Raw genomic sequence first — 27,272 nt, 5'->3', positions numbered from 1 at the left:
GCCCTCCTACTCCCACCACACAAAATTATAAAGTATGCCATTCACTATATAGCCAAACAAAAACTATGTCCAAATTCCTATTCCTTATGCTACTTGCCCTTGCAAATGATGTAGAGTCTAACCCTGGTCCCCCAGCAAATTCCATTCCTAGCCTTCCAGCTAAAAAAGGCCTCTCCTTTGTGCACTGTAATATACGCAGCTTATTTCCAAAAATCGATGCACTGCAAGCTTGGTGTTTACAATACAAGCCAAAAATCATTGTGATCTCTGAATCATGGCTAACTGCAAAAATACCTGACTCTGCCATTGCAATACCTGGGTATTCATGCCATAGAATTGACAGAGCAAAGAGAGGAGGCGGCATTGTAATTTATGTTGACAACTCCACAAAGTTCACCCCCATACAAAAATCTAGCTCTCCTGCCACCTTTGATTTCCTTTCTGGCAAAATTGAGATCCCGTGCAGTAAATCAATCATTGTTGCAGGAATCTACCGCCCACCAAGCTCCCCTGTGCATTCCATTTCGGACATAGCACAGCTCCTTAGTGAATCCATAACTCAAAACCCAAAAAGTGAAATTTTGGTTTTTGGAGATTTTAACATCGATTGGCTGAATCCAAAAAATAACAGTTGTCGCTCGCTGTTTAAATCTTTGCAGCTAACACAATTAATCTCCTCCCCAACTCGCATAAACATCAAAAGCCATAATCATACCCTGCTCGACTGGATTCTCTCCACTTCTCCCGACCGAATCCAGGAGGCAGGTGTTCTCCCTAACAATTTCAGTGACCACTGCTTAGTGTACTGCGTGCGCAAAATAAAGGCAACTAAATCCTCTCCCAAGGTTAAAATCACCAGGTCCTTCAAAAAATTTAATCTTCAATCATTTCTAAATGACATCAAGAACCTCCCCTGGCACAGATTAAACCTAATCCCAGATCTAGACTCTGCAGTTGAATTCTTTCAGTCTGAACTCCTACAAGTTTGGAATTTACATGCGCCGCTGCGTAAGGTGAGAGTAAAAGGAGCACACTTGAATTGGATCACAGCTGACCTCATTCAAATGTACCAATTTCGGGATTCATTGTGGTCAAAGTTCAAGCATACTGGCTCTATGAATGATCACTGTGTATATAGAAATTGGCGAAATATATGTACTAAACAAACAAAATTGGCTAAGGCGCAATATTTCTGTGAAAATCTGAACAATAATATATGTAACCCTAGAAAGTTTTGGAAACTCATAAATAACTTACAAAATCCACCAATCCACTCCCAACCCTCCACTGTCAATGTGGATAACCAAAACCTGCAACTCCCCTTAGAAGTAGCAAATGCCTTTAACAATTATTTTGTAGGATGCTCCACCACCCTGATTGACAAACTAATAAATGGCACACATCCTGAAGCTACAAATGTGGATCAGGCCCCACTAAAACAGCAAAGACCCAATATAGAAAAGTTCAATTTTAGACCTGTACCCTTCAATGTCATTAAGAAACACCTCAATAATCTAAAAATGAAAAACCAGTCAGGACCTGATCAAATCCCAGCAATGCTGTTGAAGCTCAGTGCGCCGGCAATTGCTAAGCCTGTTGCAACCCTAATTAACGAATCCTTGGTGTCTGGATACATACCCAAACTCTGGAAAACTGCAAGAGTAGTGCCTATTCATAAAAGTGGGGAGTTAACCTTGGTTTCTAACTATCGTCCTATATCACTGCTCCCTGTATTGTCAAAAATCCTAGAAAAATGCGTCCATACGCAATTATGCGAGTATTATCAACTTTCTAACTATCTGACCCCTGATCAATCAGGTTTCAGACCAAATCACTCCACTACAACTGCCCTCCTAAAAGTTTGCAACGACATCCAAACTGCCATGGAACAAGGAGACCTAACTGGAGCTATTTTCCTTGATTTTGCAAAGGCTTTTGACACAGTGGACCATGACCTACTACTTCTCAAACTAAAAAACTCTGGTATTGCTGATCACCCGTTAACCTGGTTTAAATCATATGTATCGGATCGATCACAATATGTCTCTGTCTCTAACAGTGACTCCCTCCCTCTCCCAGTCACGTGTGGTGTTCCCCAAGGTTCCATTCTCGGCCCCCTACTATTCACATTATTTATAAATGATTTGCCTAATGTCTGCAAATCCTCAACTGTACACATGTACGCAGACGACACGGTAATCTATGCAAACAAATCTGATCTGCTGCAGCTTGAAACAGTGCTCCAAGACCAGTTCACAGAGGTAGAAAAGTGGATCTCAAAAAACAAACTCTTCCTAAACACTGACAAAACGGTCACAATGATCTTTGGAACGGGACCTAAAATACATAAATTACAAAATTCCCATCTTCGCATCAAAACAAAATCGAATTGCACGCTGACCGCAGTCCACTCTTTTAAATACTTAGGTATGTTGTTAGACCCCAATCTATCTTTTGGACTCCACATAGAAAAAATTGCCTCTAAACTTTATCCAAAACTAGGTGCCCTGTACAGAAACAAATCTTGCCTCAGCCCTACAGTAAAGGAAAAGATTGTACAGCAAATGCTGATGCCTATCTTGGATTATGGGGACATAGTATATGCACCTGCTCCGCAAACTCACCTTAATAAACTAAATACGTTATATAACTCGCTCTGCCGCTTTGTGCTACAATGTAACTACAGGACCCACCATTGTGACATGCTAAAAGAACTAAACTGGCTGTCGCTGGAATCCAGACGCACCCTCCATCTTTCCTGCCTTGTCTTTAAGAGCCTTTCTGGGAAGCTCCCACCCTACCTGAGCAGAATGCTCTCCCCTGCTATTCCCACCTCCTATAACCTCCGATCCAATAACAGCACATTATTTAGCTTGCCTCAATACAAAAAAAAAGCAGCTCGATCCTCCTTTTCCTACAGAGCGCCACAATTATGGAATGACCTCCCTCACACTTTAAAAACTTCCCCAAGCCTAAAATCCTTTAAGAGATCACTCTATACATATCTCAAAACAGAATGCTCCTGTCATGGTTAAATATTTCATACCTGCTCTATGTTAAATGTTTGCATATAATGTGTATTTTTATTATTGTTTTTGTATTTTATTGTACCCTATTGTATCAATGCAATGTTTTGTGATCCCAGGACATACTTGAAAACGAGCGAAATCTCAATGTATCCTTCCTGGTAAAATATTTTATAAATAAATAAATAAATAAAATAAAATGTCTGGAGGTCTTGTTTGTGGATGAGTTCGGGTAGCATTTGTAGTGTGTATAGCAGTTTGGGGAATAGAATCATCTTAATTAGCCCCACTCTTCCCGACAGTGTCAGTGGTAGTGGTGTCCAGTTTAGGAGTGAGTGTCTTAGTTCTTTAAATAGTGGTCGGAAGTTAAGTCCATACCACTGTCTGGGGTCTCTAGAGAGATTAATACCTAGGTATTTAAACGAGTTAGTGACAATCTTAAAGTTATCTTGCAATGGGTCTGATGGCGACTCATTCCGTAGCCACAACAGCTCTGATTTGTCTTTATTTATACAGTATCCTGAAATTTGACCGAACTCGGCTATGATGCGCATTAAAATAGGGATGTTCTGCCTAGGCTCTCTTGTGTATAGAATCATATCATCTGCGAAAAGGGATATATGGAGGGTTTCTTTGCCTATAGTTAGTCCTTCCGTGTTTTTCCTAATTTTGGTTGCTAATGGTTCAAGCGCCAGGTCAAAGAGGAGCGGGGAGAGTGGACACCCCTGTCTCGTGCCTCTCATTAGCGGGAAAGATTTTGATGGTTCGCCGTTAACTAGAATTGCTGCACGGGGCTCATTATACACTGCATAAGTGGCTGTCATAAAGTCGCCCTGAATTCCAAATTTCCTAAGAGTTGTGAAGAGGTGGTCCCATAGTATCTTGTCGAACGCTTTCTCAGCGTCTACCAGTAGTATACAAGCGTCTCCTTCCCTCCGGTCTCCCTCTTGATTATCTTCCCCCCAGTAGTGTGACAGGACTAATTGTAATTTTCTCATGTTTTTAACTGAGGATCTACCCCTAACAAATCCCGTCTGGTCCTCGTGTAGCAGGTCCGGTAGTATCTCTGTCAGTCTATTGGCTAAAATTTTGGTAAACAGTTTGTAGTCTGAATTGAGTAGTGAGATTGGTCTGTACGAGGATGTCAGTAGTGGGTCTCTGTCTGGTTTGGGGATGACTGTCACATTCGCCTCTGTAAATCTATTTGATAGGTCAGCCCTTCCTTTCATTATAGCATTAAACATTAAAGTAAGTGTCTCCGCCACCTCTTCCCTGATCATTTTATAAAACTCCCCTGGTAGGCCATCCGGCCCGGGTGTTTTCTCTAGGGGCAACGCGTTAATAGCTCCAATAGTCTCCAGGGGGGTCACTGGCTTATTTAAGGTCTGTAGCTGCGCGTCAGTTATTTGCGGGAGGACTAAGTCCTTCCAAAAGTTTTGTTTCAATTTTTCATCTATCACTTGTGGGCTATACAATTTAGAATAGTAGTCTACAAATGTTTTATGAATATCCTCTTTCTTTGTTAATATTGTTCCTTGTCCCTGTATGGCTGTTATAGTATTAGTTTTCCTGGTTAGTTTGGTGATCTTTGCTAATAATTTACCTGTGCGATTCCCATAGCGGTAGAATTTAGCCTGCGTCCTAGTTTGGGCTCTGCCTGCTGTCTGAATAAGATGAGTGTCTCTGAGGGTCTTGATGTCTCTGTATTTTAGTCTGTTTTGGTCTGTCGGGTGTCTAAGGTATTGATTTCTAGCGTTTAGGAGTTGGCGTAGAAGTAGGTCCCCTCTTTTTCTGCTAAGTTTATTTATTCTAATTGCATAAGTTGTGATCTCCCCTCTTAGCACCGCTTTTGCCGTTTCCCAAAACAGTGAGATGTCTTTTATGTGTTGCTTGTTAAGCTCCTTGTAAGCTAACCACTCTCCCACTAAGTGTTTTCGCAAATTAAGGTCGTGGTACAGGTATGTAGGGAATTTCCACCCACACATCTTTCTCTGAGGGGCATCAGTAGTTAGCTCTAGTGTCACTGGTGAGTGGTCCGAGATGGTTATGGGATCAATCTTAATGTCTCCTATCCTAGAACACAATTGACTTGAGACTAGAAAATAGTCTATGCGGGAGAGTGTGGTTTTGGATGGGTGTGCACATGTGTAATCACGCGCCTCAGGATTTCTTTCCCTCCATACATCAAGGAGATCTAAACTATTTCTGAAGTTTTTAAGTATTAGTGTTTCTCTTCTAGATCCTGTCCATGGCTGTTTGGGATTTGTGTTACTAGTGGGGTTGCGGAATCTGTCCGCAGGTGTATGTGGCGCTATATTATAATCTCCACCCACTATAATGGGTAAGTCTGAAAATTGTATGAGTTTGCTTTGGAGGTGGATTAGAAATTCTCTTTTCTGCGTCTGGGGGCCATATATACCACAGAGTATCAGGGTTAGTGTGTCAATCGTTAATTTTATAATCAGGTATCTACCCTCTACATCAGTGATCACCTGTGAGATGTCATAGTTTAGTCCCTTTCGGAACAGCATTGCAATCCCTCTCGCTCTTTTCTTTTCATAAGGCGTGAAGAGTACTTCTCCCACCCACCCCTGTTTAAGCTTTTGGTGTTCTATTTGAGAAAGGTGTGTTTCTTCCAGTATAGCTATATCAGTTTTTTTTGTGTTTAACTGTCTCAAAATCGCCTTTCTTTTAATAGGGGATGTTATCCCTCCCACATTCCAAGTGGTGATTTTCATTTTCCTACAATAAGTATTTTGTTGTGTGAGGGTGTCACAATTTGTCAAGGGTGTGAGGTGTGGAGTGCGATGTGTAGTTACTGCAGTATAGGGTGATGAGCCTTACTTACTGTTTTCTGCAATGTCCCAAATCTGTCTATTCTCCCCCTGAGGGAGCGCCCTGAGATCTGATGTGTTCTATCTATCACTAAGACAAACAAAAAGCAATCTGGTTAGTGAGTATTAACTTTTAAACTTTTAAGACCTCCTTTTGAACTTGTTTAAGAGAGATGAAAACAGGCAATAATTTTCAACAATATAACAGACAATAAGCAATAAACAATAAACAATAAACAATTTGTCACTTCCCTCTTTCCCCCCCCCCCCCCCCCCCCCCACTTGTAAAGGATATAAGTTGTCATGTCTCTAAGTTTTAAGGGTCTTTAGTCTATGGTTTCTGAGGCCTTGATAAGTGTCTCTGCTTTCAGGTGTCGTCAGGCTGAGCTTCATGGTCTTGTTGCTGATTCCGTCTTTCTTCTCTCTGCAGGTGTAATTTAAGCTGGTTCGGGGACTCAAAGAATAGAGGTCCATTGGCTGTGTGGAGCCGCAGCCTCGCCGGGTACAATAGGGCTGCCATTCTGCCTTGCTCCATGAGTTGTTTGCAGTAGGGCGTGAACTCCTTTCTTTTGGCTGCAACTGTTGCTGAGTAATCTTGAAATAAATATATTCTCCTTCCTTCATATTCCAAGGGTGAAGCCTTTCTGTAGGCCTGCAGGATCGCTACTTTTGCTCTGAAACTTAGGTATTTCACCATTACCTGGCGTGACTGTTGGGTATTTTCTCCTTGTTTTCGTGGGTCTCCCACTCTGTGTGCTCTCTCGACTAAGCACGGGAGGCAGGACTGAGGCATACGCAGCAGCTTTGGGAGGATGTTTTCTGCAAGGTCTATTAGCTCTGATCCCGGGATGTTTTCGGGGACTCCTACAATTCTTAGGTTGTTTCTTCTCGACCTGTTCTCCAAGTCATCAACCTTTGCCCATAACCGGTCATTTTGTTGTTGTAATGCTCGTATATTAGTTTCTGTTTCTCTATGACGGGTTTCTCCTTCTGCCACTCTCTGTTCCACCTGTGTCAGTCTGCCGTTAAATGACTTAACCTCAGTTGTGAGTGAGTCCATCCCTGTTTGCAACTGCTCAATTTTGGGTAGGAATAGTGCAGATATCTGTGTGACAATTGGGTGTGTGTCTATATTGTTAGAGTTTGGTAATGGATCCGCTTCCATTGGGGTCTGCGGTGTCTCTAAGTGATTCTTTTTTTTTTCTGCGTGCTTAAGTCTGCCTGCCATTGTCCCTGTTGTTTTTATATAGGAGTTATAATACTTTTGCATGCAGCTTTAGTGTTTTGTCAATCAGCTTCGCCAGTACTGTGACTCCTGTTTGCTTACTTTATTACAAGTTGCTATTTCCCTCTATTAGTTATTTTAGGCCTCAGAATAAGGTTGAACACAGGTTCACTGTTATGCTTGTTGAGCGGTGGGTGGGAAGGGTAGGGGCAGGTCTGTGCCTTCTAGCCTCTCATGGTGTGTTAGCCTATATTATTTATTAGGAAAGGTAGGGTCCAGTGGGCCAAAGTTCATATTTCTCCACCTCCTGTCTCCTATGCAGCCCTACACACTTTGTGTGGAATCTAGATTTGGGGACAGCTTCCTCTTGATTAACCCCTGGATCTGTGAGGGCTATGTTAGGTAAGGTAATTAATATTCAGCAGCGTTAGTTTTGACTGTGAGGTCCGTTGCTGATTCCTACTTCTTCTAGGTGTAAGTGAGAGTGATGGAATATTACCCGCTTCTGCGGTTAACTTTTTGGCAAGTGCGGCAGTGGGGCAAGATGGCGGCGTTCCCGCCGTTAGTTAAGGTCCCAGTTCCGTGTCCCACCCTTCTCTTGTAGGGGTCTGAGTCTTTAATCCGTATTATACGGTTCAAATCCTTGGCTCCTTGTGTAGCGTGGAGCACTTCTAATTCCCCTGTCTGTTTGTTTGTGTCCCTCGCGGCTACAGCCGCTACTTACAATCACTTCTGTGGTCTGTTACTTCTCCGGTAGTGGATTCCGCTGTTAGAATCCCTGCCGGCTTGTGTCCGGGCAGTGAGGGGTATCCCTGCCAAGGATGCCGGCTTTTTCTGGGGCTATGTGCTGTTTTTTTCCAGGTTAATAGCTGGAAACTGCGGAGCTCTGGTCCGTGCGTCTGCTCTCTCCGCCCTCCTACCGGAAGTCCTTTCTAAGTCTCATTATTTATTGCTTCTGGTTGCTAGAAGCTTGTTCACTGGCATTTTTTTCCCATTCCTGAAACTGTCATTTAAGGATTTTGATCAATTTGCTTTATATGTTGTTTTTTCTATTACATATTGCAAGATGTTCCACGTTGCAACTGAGTCAGAAGTTACTTGAGGAAAATCACTGCCCGGGGCTGGAGCTACCAAGCTAAGTGTATCTGCTATAAATTTTTGGTACCTGTTTCTCCAGCTGTTGTTTGTATTGCATGTCATGACAAACTTATTAATGCAGATAAAATTTCCTTTAGTACTGTTATATTACCTGTTGCTGTTCCGTCAACATTTCATTTTCAGAGTGTTCCTGATAAACATAAGAGATTTTATTTTTTAAATCCATTTAGAAGGCTATGTCTGTTATTTCTCCTTCTAGTTTACATAAAAGTCTTTTAAAACTTCTCTTTTTTTCAGATGAATTTTTAAATGAACATCATCGTTCTGATAATGGTTCTTCTGATTCAGAAGTTTCTGTCTCAGAGGTTGATGCTGTTAAATCTTTTTATTTGTTCAAGATGGAATTTATTCGTTCTTTATTTAAAGACGTATTAATTGCTTTAGATATAGAGGATTCTGGTCCTCTTGATACTAAATCTAAACGTTTAAATAGGGTTTTTTAAATCTCCTGTATTTATTCCAGAAGTGTTTAATCTCCCTGATGCTTTTTCTGAAGTAATTTCCAGGGAATGGAATAATTTGGGTAATTCTTTTACTCTTTCTAAACGTTTAAGCAATTATATTCTGTGCCATCTGACAGATTAGAGTTTTTTGGGACAAAATCCCTAAGGTTTGGGGCTGTCTCTATTCCTGCTAAAATGTACTACTATTCTTACGGCAGATAGTACTAAATTTAAGGATCCTTTAGATAAGAAAATTGAATCCTTTCTAAGAAAAGTTTACTTATGTTTAGGTAATCTTCTTAGACCTGCTATATTTTTACCGGATGTTGCTGCAGCTTCATCTTTTTGGTTAGAAGTTTTAGCGCAACAAGTATCAGTTCATAATTTTATGGCATTATTTTTATTCTATAACATGCTAATAATTTTATTGGTGATACCATCTTTTGATATCATTTGAGTTGATGTCAGGTATATGTCTCTAGCTATTTTAGCTAGAAAAGCTTTATGGATTTAACTTGGAATGCTGATACGTCTTCTAAAGTTAACTTTGTTTTTCCCTTTCTTTCCAGGGTAATAATCATTTTTTCGTTCTTTTTCTCATAATAAGGAGCAAAAGCCTGATCCTTCATCCTCAGGAGCGGTTTCAGTTTGGAAACTATTTCCAGTTTGGAATATATCCAAGCCTTATAGAAACCTATAGTCAGCTCCTAAGTACCCATGAAGGTGCGGCCCTTTTTTCCAGTTCAGCTGGTATAGGGCAGATTACGTTTTATTCAAAGGAGTTTGGATCAATTCCGTTCTCAAACTCTGGTTTCAGAACATTGTTTCAGAAAGGTACAGAATTGGCTTCAGTTAAGGCCTCCTGCTAAGAGATTTTTTTTTTTTTTTCTTCCCGTGTCCCAGTTAACACAGCAAGGCTCAGCATTTCTGAAATGTGTTTCAGATCTAGAGTTGGCTGGAGTAATTATGCCAGTTCCAGTTCTGGAACAGGGGCTAGGGTTTTATTTTATCTCTTCATTGTACCAAAGAAGGTCAATTCCTTCAGACCAGTTCCGGATCTATCAATATTGAATCATTATGTATACCAACATTCAAGATGGTTACTGTAGGACTATTCTGCCTTTTGTTTAGCAAGGGCATTTTATGTCTACAATAGTTTTGCAGGATGTGTATCTGCATATTCCGATTCATTCAGATCACTTTTAGTGTTTGAGATTCTCTTTTTAGACAAGCATTACCAGTTTTGTGGCTCTACTGTTTGGCCTAGCCTCAGTTCCAAGAATTTTTTTCAAAAATTCTCGGTGCCCTTCTTTCTGTATTCAGAGAACAGGGTTTTTGTATTTCCTTATTTGGACGATTATCTTGGTATTTGCTCAGTCTTCTCATTCAAAGAATCTCATGCGATTCGACTTGTGTTGTTTCTTCAAGATCATGGTTGGAGGATCAATTTACCAAAAAGTTCATTGATTCCTCAGTCAAGGGTAATCTTTCTGGGTTTCCAGATAGATTCAGTGTCCATGACTCTGTCTTTAACAGACAAGAGACGTCTAAATTGTTTTCAGCTTGTCGAAACCTTCAGTCACAATCATTCCCTTCGGTAACCTTATGCATGGAAATTCTAGGTCTTATGACTGCTGCATTGGACGCAATCCCCTTTGCTTGTTTTTCACATGCGACCTCTTCAGCTCTGTATGCTGAATCAATGGTGCAAGGATTACACAAAGATATTTCAATTTATATCTTTAAAACCGATTGTTCGACACTCTCTAACGTGGTGGACAGATCACCATCGTTTAATTCAGGGGGCTTCTTTTGTGCTTCCGACCTGGACTGTAATTTCAACAGATACAAGTCTCACAGGTTGGGGAGCTGTGTGGGGATCTCTGTCGGCACAAGGAGTTTGGGAATCTCAGGAGGTGAGTTTACCGATAAATATTTTGGAACTCCGTGCAATTTTCAGAGCTCTTCAGTTTTGGCCTCTTCTGTAGAGAGAATCGTTCATTTGTTTTCAGACAGACAATGTCACAACTGTGGCATACATCATCAAGGAGCGACTCACAGTCCTCTGGCTATGAAAGAAGTATCTCGAATTTTTTTGGTTTGGGCGGATTCCAGCTCCTGTCTAATCTCTGCGGTTCATATCCCAGGTGTAGACAATTGGGAAGCGGTTTATCTAAGTCGCCAAACGTTGCATCCGGGCGAATGGTTTCTTCACCCAGAGGTATTTCTTCAGGTTGTTCAAATGTGGGAACTTCCAGAAATAGATCTGATGGTGTCTCATCTAATCAAGAAACTTCCCAGATATCTGTCCAGATCCCGGGATCCTTAGGCGGAGGCAGTGGATGCATTATCACTTCCTTGGAAGTATCATCCTGTCTATATCTTTCCGCCTCTAGTTCTTCTTCCAAGAGTAATCTCCAAGATTCTGAAGGAATGCTCGTTTGTTCTGCTGGTAGCTCCGGCATGGCCTTACAGGTTTGGTATGCGGATCTTGTCCGGATGGCCTCTTGCCAGCCGTGGACTCTTCCGTTAAGACCAGACCTTCTGTCGCAAGGTCCTTTTTTCCATCAGGATCTCAAATCCTTAAATTTTAAGGTATGGAGATTGAACGCTTGATTCTTGGTCAAAGAGGTTTCTCTGACTCTGTGATTAATACTATGTTACAGGCTCGTAAATCTGTATCTAGAGAGATATATTATAGAGTCTGGAAGACTTATATTTTTTGGTGTCTTTCTCATCTTTTTTCTTGGCATTCTTTTAGAATACCGAGAATTTTACAGTTTCTTCAGGATGGTTTAGATAAGGGTTTGTCTGCAAGTTCCTTGAAAGGACAAATCTCTGCTCTTTCTGTTCTTTTTCACAGAAAGATTGCTATTCTTCCTGATATTTATTGTTTTATACAAGCTTTGGTTCGTATAAAACCTGTCATTAAGTCAATTTCTCCTCCTTGGAGTTTGAATTTGGTTCTGGGAGCTCTTCAAGCTCCTCCCTTTGAACCTATGCATTCATTGGTCATTAAATTACTTTCTTGGAAAGTTTTGTTCCTTTTGGCCATCTCTTCTGCCAGAAGAGTTTCTGATTTATCTGCTCTTTCTTGTGAGTCTCCTTTTCTGATTTTTCATCAGGATGAGGTGGTGTTGCGAACTTCTTTTGAATTTTTACCTAAAGTTGTGAATTCCAACAACTTTAGTAGAGAAATTGTGGTTCCTTCATTATGTCCTAATCCTAAGAATTCTAAGGAGAAATCATTGCATTCTTTGGATGTTGTTAGAGCTTTTGAAATATTATGTTGAAGCTACTAAGTCTTTCCGAAAGACTTCTAGTTTATTTGTTCTCTTTTCCGGTTCTAGAAAAGGCCAGAAACCTTCTGCCATTTCTTTGGCATCTTGGTTGAAATCTTTAATTCATCTTGCCTATGTTGAGTCGGGTAAAACTCCGCCTCAGAGGATTACAGCTCATTCTACCAGGTCAGTTTCTACTTCCTGGGCGTTTAGGAATGAAGCTTCGGTTGATCACATTTGCAAAGTTGCAACTTGGTCCTCTTTGCATATTTTTACTAAATTCTACCATTTTGATGTATTTTCTTCTTCTGAAGCAGTTTTTGGTAGAAAAGTATTTCAGGCAGCAGTTTCAGTCTGAATCTTCTGCTTATGTTTTTTATTAAACTTTATTTTGGGTGTGGATTATTTTCAGCAGGAATTGGCTGTCTTTATTTTATCCCTCCCTCTCTAGTGACTCTTGTGTGGAAAGATCCACATCTTGGGTAGTCATTATCCCATACGTCACTAGCTCATGGACTCTTGCTAATTACATGAAAGAAAACATAATTTATGTAAGAACTTACCTGATAAATTCATTTCTTTCATATTAGCAAGAGTCCATGAGGCCCACCCCTTTTTTGTGGTGGTTATGATTTTTTTGTATAAAGCACAATTATTCCAATTCCTTATTTTATATGCTTTCGCACTTTTTTATCACCCCACTTCTTGGCTATTCGTTAAACTGAATTGTGGGTGTGGTGAGGGGTGTATTTATAGGCATTTTAAGGTTTGGGAAACTTTGCCCCTCCTGGTAGGAATGTATATCCCATACGTCACTAGCTCATGGACTCTTGCTAATATGAAAGAAATGAATTTATCAGGTAAGTTCTTACATAAATTATGTTTTTTATTGCGTCATTCTTGGCGCTGACTTTTTTGGCGCAAAAATTTGTCACTTCCGGCGCCGTAGTTGACCCCGGAAGTTGTATTCTGTCTAGCGTCTTTTTTGACGCATGCGTATTCAGACATTGTTTTTGCGCCAAAAAATGTGGGCGTCATTTGTGGCGCCATTTTTTCTCACATTATTAAACATTTCTCTTCATTGCTTCTGGTTGCTAGAAGCTTATTTTTTTGCATTCTTTCCCATTCTTGAAACTGTCATTTAAGGAATTTGATCATTTTGCTTTATATGTTGTTTTTTCTATTACATATTGCAAGATGTCTCATCTCGACCCTGGATCAAAATCTACTAATGAACAGACGCTGCCTGATGCTGGTTCTTCCAAAGTTAAGTGCATATGTTGTAAACTTGTGGTAACTGTTCCTCCAGCTGTAGTTTGTGAAAGCTGTCATGAAAATTTTTCTAAAGCAGATTGTGTCTCCATTAGTAATAATCCTTTACCTGTTGTTGTTCCTTCAACATCTATTGTTCAGGATGTTCCTGTTAATGTAAAAGAATTTGTTTCTAATTCTATTAGGAAGGCTCTGTCTGTTATTCCTCCTTCCAGTAAACGTAAAAAGTCTTTTAAGACTTCTCATATTTCAGATGAATTTTTAAGTGATCGTCATCATTCTGATTTCTCTGATTCTGATGAGGGTTTTTCTGGTTCAGAAGATTCTATTACAGATATTGATTCTGATAAATCCTCATATTTATTTAAAATGGAGTTTATCCGTTCATTACTAAAAGAAGTTTTGATTGCATTAGATATGGAGGAATCCAGTCCTCCTGATACTAAAACTGCTAAACGTTTAAATTCGGTTTATAAACCTCATGTGTTAATTCCTGAAGTTTTTCCAGTTCCTGATGCTATCTCAGATGTGATTGCTAGGGAATGGGATAGTTTGGGTACTTCATTTACTCCTTCTTTAAGGTTTAAGAAATTGTACCCTGTGCCATCTGATAGACTAGAGTTTTGGGATAAAATCCCTAAAGTCGATGGGGCTATCTCTACCCTTGCTAAACGTACTGCTATTCCTACGGCTGATAGCACTTCGTTTAAAGATCCTTTAGATAGAAAAATTGAATCTTTTTTAAGAAAAGCTTATTTATGTTCAGGTAATCTACTTAGACCTGCTATATCTTTGGCTGATGTTGCTGCAGCTTCAACTTTTTGGTTGGAGGCTTTAGCGCAACAAGTGACAGATCATAATGCATATAGCATTGTTAAACTTCTTCAACATGCTAATAACTTTGTCTGTGATGCCATCTTTGATATCATTGATGTAAGGTATATGTCTTTAGCTATTTTAGCTAGAAGAGCTTTGTGGCTTAAATCTTGGAATGTAGATATGACTTCTAAGTCAACTTTGCTTTCTCTTTCTTTCCAAGGTAATAAATTGTTTGGTTCTCAGTTGGATTCTATAATTTCAACTGTTACTGGAGGGAAGGGAGCCTTTTTGCCCCAGGGCAAAAAATCTAAAGGTAATTATAGGGCTGCTAATCGTTTTCGTTCCTTTCGTCAAAATAAGGAGTAGAAGCCCGACCCTTCTCCTAAAGGAACAGTTTCCGGTTGGAAACCTAATCCAGTCTGGAATAAATCCAAGCCTTCGAGAAAGTCAAAACCTGCTCCTAAATCCGCATGAAGGTGCGGCCCTCGTTCCAGCACAGCTGGTAGGGGGCAGGTTACGATTTTTCAAAGATGTTTGGATCAATTCGATTCACAATCTTTGGATTCAGAACATTGTTTCACAAGGGTACAGAATAGGTTTCAAGGTAAGACCTCCTGTGAGAAGATTTTTTCTCTCACGCATTCCAGTAAATCCAGTGAAGGCTCAGGCGTTTCTGAAATGTGTTTCAGACCTAGAGTTAGCTGGGGTAATTATGCCAGTTCCTGTTCTGAAACGGGGTCTGGGGTTTTACTCAAATCTATTCATTGTGCCAAAGAAAGAGAATTCTTTCAGACCAGTTTTGGATTTAAAGATATTGAATCGTTATGTAAGGATACCAACATTCAAAATGGTGACTATAAGAACTATTCTGCCTTTTGTTCAGCAAGGGCATTATATGTCTACAATAGACTTACAGGATGCATACCTGCATATTCCGATTCATCCAGATCACTATCAGTTTCTGAGATTCTCTTTTCTAGACAAGCATTACCAGTTTATTGTTCTTCCGTTTGGTCTAGCAACTGCACCAAGGATCTTTTCGAAGGTTCTAGGTGCCCTTCTCTCTGTAATCAGAGAACAGGGTATTGCGGTATTTCCTTATTTGGACGATATCTTGGTACTTGCTCAGTCTTTACATTCTGCAGAATCTCATACAAATCAACTTGTGTTGTTTCTTCAAAGACATGGTTGGAGGATCAATTTACCAAAGAGTTCCTTGATTCCTCAGACAAGAGTAACCTTTTTAGGTTTCCAAATAGATTCAGTGTCCATGACTTTGTCTCTGACAGAAAAGAGACGTCTGAAATTGGTTTCAGCCTGTCGAAACCTTCAGTCTCAATTGTTCCCTTCGGTAGCATTATGCATGGAGATTTTAGGTCTCATGACTGCTGCTTCGGACGCGATACCCTTTTGCTTGTTTTCACACGAGGCCACTTCAGCTTTGTATGCTGAACCAGTGGTGCAGGGATTATACAAGGATATCACAAATAATATCCTTAAATCCCAATGTTCGATCATCTCTAACTTGGTGGATGGATCACCATCGTTTAATTCAAGGGGCCTCTTTTGTTCGTCCAACCTGGACTGTGATCTCAACAGATGCGAGTCTTTCAGGTTGGGGAGCTGTTTGGGGATCTCTGACAGCGCAGGGGGTCTGGGAATCTCAGGAGGCGAGATTACCAATCAACATTTTAGAACTCTGTGTGATTTTCAGAGCTCTTCAGTTTTGGCCTCTTCTGAAGAGAGAATCGTTTCTCTGTTTTCAAACGGACAATGTCACGACCGTGGCATATGTCAATCATCAAGGTGGGACTCACAGTCCTCAAGCTATGAGAGAAGTATCCCGGATACTTGTATGTGCAGAATCCAGCTCCTGTCTAATTTCTGCGGTTCACATCCCAGGTGTAGACAATTGGGATGCGGATTATCTCAGTCGCCAGACGTTACATCCAGGCGAATGGTATCTTCATCCAGAGGTTTTTCTTCAGATTGTGCAAATCTGGGGTCTTCCAGAAATAGATCTGATGGCCTCTCATCTGAACAAGAAACTTCCCAGGTATCTGTCCAGATCCCGGGATCCTCAGGCGGAAGCAGTGGATGCGTTGTCACTTCCTTGGAATTATCATCTTGCTTATATCTTTCCGCCTCTAGTTCTTCTTCCAAAAGTAATCTCCAAAATTCTAATGGAGCATTCCTCTGTACTGCTGGTGGCTCCAGCATGGCCACACAGGTTTTGGTATGCGGATCTCGTTCGGATGGCCAGTTGCCAACCTTGGACACTTCCGTTAAGACCAGACCTTCTATCTCAAAGCCCAATTTTCCATCAGGATCTCAAATCATTAAATTTGAAGGCATGGAGATTGAACGCTTGATCCTTAGTCATAGAGGTTTCTCTGATTCAGTGATCAATACTATGTTACAGGCTCGTAAATCTGTCTCTAGAAACATTTATTATCGGGTTTGGAAGACTTACATTTCTTGGTGTTCTCATAAATTCTCTTGGCATTCTTTCAGGATTCCTAGAATTTTACAATTTCTTCAGGATGGTTTAGATAAGGGTTTGTCTGCAAGTTCTTTGAAAGGACAAATCTCTGCTCTTTCTGTTCTTTTTCACAGAAAGATTGCTAATCTTCCTGATATTCATTGTTTTTTACAGGCTTTGGTCCGTATCAAACCTGTCATTAAGTCAATTTCTCCTCCTTGGAGTCTTAATTTGGTTTTGAAAGCTTTGCAGGCTCCTCCGTTTGAGCCTATGCATTCTTTGGACATTAAATTACTTTCTTGGAAAGTATTGTTCCTTTTGGCTATCTCTTCTGCTAGAAGAGTTTCTGAGTTATCTGCTCTTTCTTGTGAATCTCCTTTTCTGATTTTTCATCAGGATAAGGCGGTGTCGCGGACTTCATTTCAATTTTTACCTAAGGTTGTGAATTCTAACAACATTAGTAGAGAAATTGTCCCTTCATTGTGTCCTAATCCTAAGAATTCTAAGGAAAGATCGTTGCATTCTTTGGATGTAGTTAGAGCTTTGAAATACTATGTTGAAGCTACTAAAGATTTTAGGAAGACTTCCAGTCTATTTGTTATCTTTTCTGGTTCCAGAAAAGGTCAGAAGGCTTCCGCCATTTCCTTGGCGTCTTGGTTAAAGTCTTTGATTCATCATGCTTATGTGGAGTAGGGTAAGTCCCCGCCTCAAAGAATTACGGCTCATTCTACTAGGTCAGTTTCTACTTCCTGGGCTTTTAGGAATGAGGCTTCTGTTGATCAGATTTGCAAAGCAGCAACTTGGTCTTCTTTGCATACTTTTACTAAATTCTACCATTTTGATGTGTTTTCTTCTTCTGAAGCAGTTTTTGGTAGAAAAGTACTTCAGGCAGCTGTTTCTGTTTGATTCGTCTGCTTATAATTTCAGTTTTTTTCATTATAAGATTAAAACTTTTTGATTTGGGTTGTGGATTATTTTTTCAGCGGAATTGGCTGTCTTTATTTTATCCCTCCCTCTCTAGTGACTCTTGCGTGGAAGTTCCACATCTGGGGTATTTGCTATCCCATACTTCACTAGCTCATGGACTCTTGCTAATTACATGAAAGAAAACATAATAACTTACCTGATAAATTAATTTCTTTCATATTAGCAAGAGTCCATGAGACCCACCCTATTTTTGTGGTGGTTATGATTTTTTGTATAAAGCACAATTATTCCAATTCCTTATTTTTTTGATGCTTTCGCACTTTTTCTTATCACCCCACTTCTTGGCTATTCGTTAAACTGAATTGTGGGTGTGGTGAGGGGTGTATTTATAGGCATTTTAAGGTTTGGGAAACTTTGCCCCTCCTGGTAGGAATGTATATCCCATACGTCACTAGCTCATGGACTCTTGCTAATATGAAAGAAATGAATTTATCAGGTAAGTTCTTACATAAATTATGTTTTATAGGGGAGGGGAGAGTCCACAGCTTCATTCAATACTAGTGGGAATTAAGAACCTGGCCACCAGGAGGAGGCAAAGACACCCCAGCCAAAGGCTTAAATACCTCCCCCACTTCCCTCATCCCCCAGTCATTCTTTGCCTTTTGTCACAGGAGGTGGCAGAGAGGTGCTGGAAAATCGGAAGTCTCTTATGAGGGGTTCTACCCTTCGCTATGGGACAGGAGTTTAAGTAGCCCTGTAAGCTTCTCAGCTTGAGGGCCTGGGTGAACGTTAGAGTCCGGAGATGCAGAGGGAGCTTCCCTTTGCAACACCATCCCGACTCAGATTAACAGCTCCTACAGCAGTCAGCGTTGATGAGTTTCACAGATTGTAGAATAAAATGCCAAAGGTACAGCGCTACAATACCCTAGATGAAGGGTATGTGGCTAAAGATGGTGTCCACGATTGGTTATAAATATATAAATGACTAGTGGGTTCAAATACGTAAGATCCAAAATTTAAAATTATTGCAAAATAAAATAAATCACTACTAAATACTAAATAAGATTAAAATATATAACATTTAATATAACAATGAGTTAAATGATAGTGAAGACAATAGTTAAAAATGATTAAAAATGTATACAATCTAAGCGCACATATGGTGCTGCTGAAAAAGGACTATAGGCACAACTCTATAGTATATATATGATGGAAGTACTGCTATTCAGTCAGTTTATGTCCAGTTGATGTGAAATGTCCAAAAGAAATCCTGAAAATCCAAGAACAGTCCTGTGACCTGTTCAGGCTGGTCAAATATTTGGTGTGTTCCAACTGAGTGAAAAAATTAAACAACAGTGTGCAAAAAAGTGTTCAAAAGATATGCATATATGTGTATGGATTTTTTTGGCGCACTTTTTCATCGGCATGGGCGATCCTGCGTAGATAGCCGTGTGACCGGGTGGGGCTTCTTCACTTCCGGTCTGATCTGTGACAGAGGAGACAAAGCGGTTTCTGGAGTCCGGGTCATAGGAGGTGGTGAGTGCCCCGGCCATTGGTGGTTATAAATGTGTCTGTCTTATCTTTTATTAATTCAAGCTATGGAGGATCCTGACGCGTTAGAGGGTACTCCCTCTTTCACTAAGTCTTATACCTGTGTTTATTGCGAGGTCTTGGTAGACCAGCCTGCGCAACTGTGTTCCACATGCTTCGAAAAAGCTACGACTTCTAAACATAAGTGAAAGTCTAGCACTATACTGGGCTGTCCACCTCTGAGAGGTCACCTTCCCATGAGGTGTGTTCCCTAATGGCGTCCCCTATCCCACATGCAGCGTCCCAGGGTCCAACTGTTACCCCTTTGGTGGGAGATTGCTTTGCCGTCTGATTTTGCAGACCCGCTTGAAACGGCAGTCGCAAAGGTGATCCATGCTTTGCCGCGTTCTACTAAGCACAAACGTAGGGCTTTTACATAGAGGCCCAACCCAGGATTTCTCTCTGTCGGACGCCCCGGAAGGGTGGTACGATGACGACGCCCATTCCGACGCATCCGAAGGGGCCCCTTCTGGGTCGGAGTCTGTGTCATCTAAAACTCCGGCAGCGGAGGAGCCTGACTTTAGGTTTAAGATGGAGAACTTAAGTATTTTACTAAAACAAGTGCTGGCTACTTTGGAGGTTCCGCAACCGAAGCTTCCAGAAGAGCCCTCCATTCCTAAGTTAGATAAGGTTTACGAGGACAGGGTGGTTCCCCAGACTTTCCCGGTTCCTGTCAAGATGGCAAACATTATAAAGAATGAATGGGAGCGGTTAGGTTCTTCCTTTTCCCCTTCTCAGTTTAAAAAGTTTTCCCCATTCCGGAGGCTCAGCCACTTTGAATCAAAGTGGATGGGGCCATCTCCACGCTCGCCAAACGCATAACGATTCCTTTAGAGGATAGTTCTTAGTTCAAAGAGCCTATGGATAAAAAAATGGAAAACTTTACGTAAGATGTTTCAGCAAACGGGGTTTGTTTTTCAACCGGCAGCGGCGGTAGGTGTGGTTGCCTGAGCTGCGTCATATTGGTGTGATGCCTTATTTGATATGATTGATTGTGAACCCTCTTTTGAGGAAGTGCAGGAAAAGATTAAGGCCCTAAAGGTGGCCAATTCTTTCATTTGTGACGCTAATATGCAAATTAACCACCTGAATGCTAAAGTTTCTGGTTTCTCGGTTCTAGCATGCAGAGCCCTGTGGCTAAAATCATGGTCAGCGGACATGACGTCTAAGACGAGGCTCCTGTCTTTACCCTTTACAAGAAGCCCACTGGGACTAAGTCCGCATGAAGGGGCGGCCCCCGACTGGTCTGCGGACCACGAGGGGGGCAGATTGTCTCTTGTCTTAGACGCCTGGTTGCAGGATGTCCAGGACCCCTGGGTTCTGGATGTGGTTGCCCAGGGATACAGGCTAGGGTTCAAATCTCCGCCCAGGGGCAGATTTCTCCTGTCAAACCTATCTTCAAGGCCGGAAAAAAGGCAGGCCTTTCTGGATTGTGTGCGGGATCTCTCCGCTCTAGGTGTTATCGTACCAGTACCCCATGCAGAAAGGGATCTAGGGTACTACTCAAATTTGTTTGTGGTCCCAAAGAAGGAGGGCACGTTTTGCCCGATTCTGGACCTCAAATGTTTAAACAAGTTCCTGTCCGTTCCATCGTTCAAAATGGAAACAATCAGATCTATTCTGCCCCTAGTTCAAGAGGGGCAGCTAATGACCACGATAGACTTGAAGGATGCCTACCTTCATGTTCCGATTCACAGGGACCATTTCAGGTTCCTCAGATTTGCCTTTCTGGATCAGCACTTCGAGTTTGTGGCTTTTCCCTTCGGTCTGGCGACGGCCCTGAGGGTCTTCACGAAGGTCCTGGGGGCCCTTCTAGCAGCGGCCATATCCCGGGGCATCGTGGTGGCGCCCTACCTGGACGATATCCTGCTTCAGGTGATAGATAGTGAGAAGCGCCAAAGGCAGGTGCAGTAAATCTGTACTAAATTTAATGCATAAACGATAAATGAGTTACAATGTGCTTAAAAACCATACACTGAGATGGATTTACACAATAAATAACAATAAAAGTACAATAAAAACACAATAAAATTACACTAAATTACAGTGTGATACAATGTACTGAAATGGTGGATCCACCTGGCTAACAGGAATAAATCAATAGTACTTTATTAGAGTAACCTATCTTTTGTAAGGTCTAAGATGAGACCCTAGTGTGGGCCTGTGACTTATTGAGGCTGACTCACACCTGGTGGAGTGTGGCAATGGGAGTAACCAGTATAAATGTAAAAAAGGTGAATAAAAAAGATGTGAAAAATGGTGGTGATAATACCACACAATTAAACAAAAATTAGAAAAACAAAAATTGGGAAACCAAAAATAAAAATTGAAAATAAAAATTGGATGGTGGTGATATCACTGTGTAGTGAGTGAAACCACAAAGGGTGTCGTGAGTGATAATCAAAAAACAGAAAACAACAGCAAATCCACAAACAGTTAAATAAGTGTCACAGTCCAGCTGATCATTATCCAAAAAAATATATGATCGTTTTGAATCCCACTCCAGACAATTTGAATAAAAACGATTTGACTCCAAACTGTCTGTATGAATCTTAGTTCACCATGCGCAGTACTATTGGATGTAATTACTTATTTTTGGTATTGGCAATAAGATAGGATAAAACATTAAACCATACAGTTCCTATAGTCGAATCTTCATTGTGGACATTTGGCTTCCTGATTGGTTTCTCTTTATTAGGAACGGAGCCTGATTGGTTTATACCTGTGTATACACACTACAGCTGATTGCTGCAAAAGATTGTGTCAACCAGCCATCTGTGCTAAAGATTACTGCTATTGTAAGTTACAGCTAATAGTTTAGATCTATCAGACCTTTCACTGTGCACATTCTGATTGTGGTTATAAGTCTTAATCACCATAGACGAACTTCTTGAAAAACTATACACATTTGGTATGAATAACAATGAGTCAATATGGTTTTTATGGGTATCGTTAAAAACAATGAGTCATACGGTTTCTATGGGTATCGTAAACATATAAATATAAACTTAACCCTTAATAAAAACTTTTAAACTACGAGGGATGACAGGATATGAATAAAGAGAGGTAAAACCTTAAAGGGGCAGACGAGTAACAAATTGTGTAACACATTTTGTGTTACTATGAAAAAACATTCTATTACTGTATAAAACATAATCGAGCTCATATGGTGTATAATGTATAACTGTTGGATATTTATACACCTATGTTGGATGACGGGAAATTTATAGAGTTACAAATTTAAAGAGAGCAGATGAGTAACAAATTTTGTTTCCATGTAAATTATAAGCAAACTCATATGGTGAATAATACATAACCATTCCAATTGATTGCTTATTGGGAAACTGTGAGGGGAGACAAGTAAGGGAAGTAGTTAAACCCTGCTTGATCTGCGGAGCTAAGTATCATTCTAAAAATCCAATTCCCGATCTTGTTAGTTAAACTATCTAGAAAGGGATTGTATGTGGACCTACTTCTATCTTAAATTTGAAGATATATAGAACGGTCATAGTTGGCAGGGATATAGGCATGAGGGGGTACTCCTTGGGTTATTAAACCATATTATTGTATGCTACCTCTATTCAATTGTTTCTGGTAGTCCATTTAGATGTCAACATTCATAGGTATATTTCTTGCGTAGTCTGTATTTTCTTACAGGGTATATCGTTGTACCAAATTGAGGGATTCTAATTGAGAGGGGGATACATACTATTGGCAGATAGTATTAAAGGGATATATAATAATTCCCTAATTATTATATTTGATAGCTTGAGGTGTTGGATCTTCCTCGTTAGTTATAGATAAAATGCTATTAAAGCTTATTTGTTTGGACTTGGATGTCAGGAGAGGGTTACCCCATAGGGTAAATGATAGAGTTAGTAGTGGAACTTGAATCTTAGTCATTTAAACCCTGTTAGAGGGGGATCAGAACATAGTAAAGGTAGGAGTTTGATCACACTTCAATTTTTGTATGATGTAAACACATATTAGTAAGATAAAACATATATGCGCATCACTCAAACGAAATTGAGAAAATGTGCTAGATCTTCTTTATTGTTAAGACCTTTGGGGTATAAACAGTCCAGATGGAATATCCATTTCGATTCTGCTGACAGCAGCCTCTTCTCGTCATCTGGTTCATGCGCCGTCGTCCCATCTGGCAGAGGCTCACACCAGGGCTCTGCTACATTTACTTCAATCTCACAGTTGGAAGATCAATGTCAAGAAGAGTTCCCAGTACCAGGGTGGAGTTCTTGGGCACGATCATAGACTCCGTGTCCATGAAAATCTTTCTCACGGACAAGCGACGCGGAAAGATGGCGTCTACCTGTCTTGCCCTTCAGTCTACAGTGAGACCATCCGTAGCTCAGTGCATAGAAATGATTGGGCTCATGGTTTCCAGCATGGACATCATTTCATTCGCCAGGTTTCATCTCAGACCTCTTTAATTGTGCATGTTGAGACAGTGGAACGGCGACCATTCTTATCTGAGTCTGGCGGGCTGGGGAGCTGTTTGGGGTGCCAAGATGGCACAAGGGAAGTGGTCTCGGCAAGAGTCCCTTCCGATAAATATTCTGGAGCTTTGAGCGATCTACAATGCTCTGAAGGCGTGGCCTTGTCTGGGGAACTTCAACTTCATCAGGTTCCAGACGAACAACATTACCTCTGTTGCTTACATCAACCACCAGAGGGGCACAAGAAGCTCCCTGGCAATGAGGCAGGTGTCTCGGATCCTGGATTGGGCGGAAACCCACAGTTGTTCGCTCTCTGTGATCCACATCCCGGGTGTGGTCAACTGGGAGGCGGATTTTCTCAGCAGACAGACTTTTCATCCGGGGGAATGGTCTCTCCACCCCGAAGTGTTTGCGGGGATCTGTCTCAGATGGGGAATGCCGGAGATCGATCTCATGGCATCACGATTGAATTGCAAGCTTCCCTGTTACAGGTCGAGATCAAGAGACCCCCAGGTGGAACTGATAGATGCATTAGCGGTTCCTTGGGGGTTCGGTCTAGTGTACATATCTCCTCTGTTACCGCTTCTTCCACGCGTAGTGGCTCTCATAAAGCAGGAGAGAGCGTCTTCCATTCTGATTGCTCCTTCGTGGCGAGGAGAACGTGGTTTGCGTATCTGGTGGGGATGTCATTCTCTCCGCCGTGGAGGTTACCCTGACGCAGGGATCTGCTGGAACAGGGTCCATTTCAACATCAAAATCTCGATTCTCTGAGGCTGACTGCGTGGAGATTGAATCTTAGTCTTGTCGAAAAGGTTTTTTTCTGAAAACGTGATTGGCACTCTAGTTCAAGCAAGGAAGCCAGTCACTCGTCACATCTATCATAAGGTGTGGAGGACTTACTTGTCCTGGTGTGAGAGTCATGGATACTCTTGGCATAGGGTGAGGGTATCCAGGATTTTGTCCTTTCTCCAAGAGTGTTTGGAAAAGGGCCTTGCCGCCAAATTTAGGCTTTATCTGTTCTGTTGCATAGGAGACTCGCTGATCTCCCTGACATCTAATCCTTTGTTCAGGCGCTGTCTCAGTCCTGTTTTTAGGCAGTCTGCTCCTCCTTGGAGCTTAAACTTAGTACTTAAAGTTTTAAAGAATGTTCTGTTTGAGCCTATGCATTCTCTTGACATAAAGATCCTGTTATGGAAGGTCCTCTTTCTGTTGGCCATTGCATCGGCACACAGGGTCACTGAGCTGGCGGCCTTGCAATATGAGCCCCCTTATCTGGTGTTTCATGCGGATAAGGCTGTTCTTCGTACAGGCTTTGGGTTTCTTCCTAAGGTGGTGTCTAACCATAACATCAATCGGGAGATAATTGTTCTGTCAGGATGCCAGGAATCAGACTAGAGACGAGAAGTGCAAAAATAATCACACCTTTATTAATAGCAAAAAATTATAAAAAGTCCACAAGTCAAATAACAAGCCAGGAATCAAAACCAGAGCTGGTAGTCAGATGAGCCAGAATCGGGAACAAGGAGAACAAGAGAGTCAGGAACAAGCCAGGGATTAGGAACCAGGCAGGACGTCAGACAGCCAGGTAATACACAGGAGCTCTCACAAACAGGTCTGAGACAACGCAAGGGCAAAGCATACTGAACAGAGGCCCTTTAAATAATAAGTGATGACATCACAATTCTTAGACTGCATCTCACACGGATGATGTACACCAGTCTGGCCATAAAAGGAAGTGCAGGAAATGAGCAGCATCACACAGTATGCACCAGAATCAGCAAGAGAGGTGAGTAAAATGGCTGCCAGCAGCACATGGCAAACAAAACAGGGAAAAAACCCTGACAGTACCCTCCCCTCAACGACCCCTCCCCCATCGGAGTATACGAAAAGGACCAACATAACGAGGAGCCAGTTTATTGGAATGCACACAAAGGTTCAAGTTGCGGGAGGACAACCAAACTCTCTCACCAACCTGGTAGGAAGAAGTGGGCAGACGCCTACGATCAGCCTGGAACTTTTGCCGCTGCATAGAACGATGAAAGCAATCCTGAATCTGCACCCACGTGGAACGGAGTTGCCGGAGATGCTCCTCCAAAGCCGGAATACCCTGAGACATGAATGAATCGGGCAAGGATGGTTGAAACCCATAATTCGCCATGAACGGGGATAACTTGGAGGAAGCAAGGTAACAGTTCAGACCAATTATTGTGGTGATCTGAGACATAGCAACGGAGGAACTGTTCCAGAGCTTGATTAGACCGTTCCGCAGCCCCATTGGATTGAGGGTGATATGCCGAGGAGAAGGAAAGCTGGATCCCCATTTGAGCACAAAAGGAATGCCAAAATCTGGAGACAAACTGGCTACCCCGGTCCAACACTATCTCCTTGGGTAACCCATGTAAAATTGAAGCAAGCTCCTGAGCGGTAGTCAACTTCTTTAAGGGAATGCAATGTGACATTTTAGAAAAACGGTCAACCACCATAAGGATAACAATATTGCCATTGGAAACAGGGAGCTCGACAATGAAGTCCATGGAAATATGTGTCCAAGGATGCTCACCATTAGCAATAGGTTGAAGAAGACCCACAGGAAGACGTTGAGGAGTCTTATTCTGTTCACAAACTGAGCAGGAGGCAACATACGCAGCAACATCAGAACGAAGACCTGGACACCAGGATTGTGGAGTGACAGACCAAATCATTTGGTTCTTGTCTGGGTGACCTGCGGCTTTAGGATAGTGGTAAGTGTGCAAAAGTTTAGTTCGAAGATTCTCAGAAACAAATCTTACCACTAGGTTTCTCAGGAGGTGCATTGGTTTGTGCAGCCAGGATCTCCTCCCCCAAGGGAGAAGTCAAATTAGTATGTATGGTAGCCAAAATATGGTCAGGAGGCATAACTGGAGTAGGTACAGACTCCTCCTTGGACAGAGGCGAAAATTGTCGAGAGAGGGCATCAGCCCTAACATTCTTACTACCAGGCAGGTAGGAGAACACATAATTAAACCGAGACAAAAATAGCGCCCATCTGGCCTGTCGGGGCGACAAACGTTTTGCTTCAGATAGATAAGTAAATTTTTTGTGGTCCGTAAGAATGAGCACTGGCACGCTAGTACCCTCGAGTAGATGCCTCCATTACTTGAGTGCCAAAATTATGGCTAGTAATTTCCTGTTTCGCCAATTTCATAATTGCACTCCGCTGGAGACAATTTCTTAGAGGGGAAACCACACGGATGCAAGGAACCGTCAGGCGTAGGACATTGAGACAAGAGGACACCTACTCCAGTCTCAGACGCATCGACCTCAAGAACAAAAGGCAGGACAGAGTTAGGATGAGCCAGAACTGGAGCAGCAGCAAAGGCAGTCTTAAGACTATCAAATGCCGTAATGGCAGTAGGTGACCAATGGAGTGGATCATTCTCTTTACGGGTCATGTCTGTGATAGGTTTGACCAAGGAAGAAAAGTTCTTAATAAACTTTCTATAGTAATTGGGGAACCCCAAAAAACGTTGAATAGACCGAAGACCAACTGGGCGAGGCCACTGCAGAACTGCAGATAACTTGTCAGGATCCATGGAGAACCCTGCAACGGAGATAACATAACCTAGGAAGGTTACTTGAGTCTGATGGAACTCACATTTCTCGAGTTTACAAAACAGGCCGTTCTCACGTAGTCTCTGAAGAACCCGTGTAACATCAGAACGATGAGCCTCAAGTGTGGGTGAGTGTATGAGGATGTCGTCTAAGTGCACCACAACACACTG

This window comes from Bombina bombina, chromosome 7 (genome assembly GCF_027579735.1).
Source record: "Bombina bombina isolate aBomBom1 chromosome 7, aBomBom1.pri, whole genome shotgun sequence".
Lineage (NCBI taxonomy): Eukaryota > Metazoa > Chordata > Amphibia > Anura > Bombinatoridae > Bombina > Bombina bombina.
Note: the sequence above shows the minus strand (reverse complement) of the source record.